Source organism: Poromitra crassiceps, assembly GCF_964638095.1.
Source record: "Poromitra crassiceps genome assembly, contig: HAP1_SCAFFOLD_357, whole genome shotgun sequence".
Classification (NCBI taxonomy): Eukaryota; Metazoa; Chordata; class Actinopteri; order Beryciformes; family Melamphaidae; genus Poromitra; species Poromitra crassiceps.
In genome coordinates this window covers 36513-37879 of record NW_028152047.1, presented here as the reverse complement: position 1 = coordinate 37879, position 1367 = coordinate 36513, and positions in this window count along the sequence as shown.

Sequence of the window (1367 nt, the reverse complement as noted above, 5' to 3'; positions counted from 1 at the left end):
AAAATGTTCTCAATCTCATAATCATTTATATAGGCACATTGTAAAACGCTTTTATCCAAAGCGCTTTACAATGTGCCTACATTCACCCAATACACACACGCATACATACGCATACACACACAGACACACAGACACACACACACACACACACACACACACACACACACACACACACACACACACACACACACACACACACACACACACACACACACACACAGTGGAATCAAACTACATTTAACATTGAATGCCACTATCCTTATCCATCCAAAAAAGAAACATAGTCCAATAGGATGTGATATTGCACCAGCCCTTTAAAAAGAAACATTCTCTGCACCGTCTCTTGACTCTCAAAACATGTTGTGAAACCAGTACAGCCGCTTAGCAGTGTGAAAGAGGGCCAAAATGCCTCACTTTGGTCCATATCATTGCCTCTACCCAGAATGCAACAGTCCTGCTCAGAGTTGCTCTCTGGCTCCATTGATGTGGTGAAATGTGAGCGGATTGCTGCTTCCGGTGCACTTTTTGCACAGACAAGAGAGCTGCAGCTGCTGCTGCTCCAAACACATCCAGGATGCAAATGTTCGTGCCACCACGAGTCATAGGCCACCTGTGATACATGTGTAGCTGCGTCTGATGGCTGTAGATTAGCGTGCGTGTGCCAGTGTCAGTGTCAGGTGTCAGTGGCAGTGGCAGTGTCAGTACAAGAATGGACAAGACACAAGGCTGGTGTCAGGTGTCGGTACCAGACACAAGGCTGGCCAGAATTCCAAGCAATGAGTTGTTTGGACCTGACACACGCTGTTGTGCTGTGTCTCTGGCGCCGCCCTGTGGCGTCTTGGGGATTTACACCACTTCCTCAAACTGCACCACATGGCAGCTGCAGAGAGGTGAGTGGAGTGGCCTTTTGGGCAGCATTGTGGTTGTATTGATGGCGTTTCTGTTTGTTTGCCTCATGGTGAGCCTGTAGTGAGTTGATGCTACATGTTTATTGGATGTTATTGTTGGATTTTTCAAAGCAGAGTTTGACTTGAGTTGAGCACTGAGAGGTGTGCATTTGATTCCCTTGTTGGTGAACGTGTTTTCTCATTCTCGGCCTGTAGCAGTGTGTGTGTGTGTGTGTGTGTGTGTGTGTGTGTGTGTGTGTGTGTGTGTGTGTGTGTGTGTCGCTGCTGAGCCAAGACGTTTGCTCTGTTGATTGTGTATAAAAGGCTGGGACATTTCTGGGTGCCTGACTGTCCCTTTGTTAAGTGATGAGATGACAATGCAATGCCTGCACCTGCATCTGGTTGAGCCTTTTGCCCTGTTGGGAAAGAGGCAGTGTTTCAGTTGACTTGGGTGTAGTCAGTGCCCCACGTTTTAGTCCA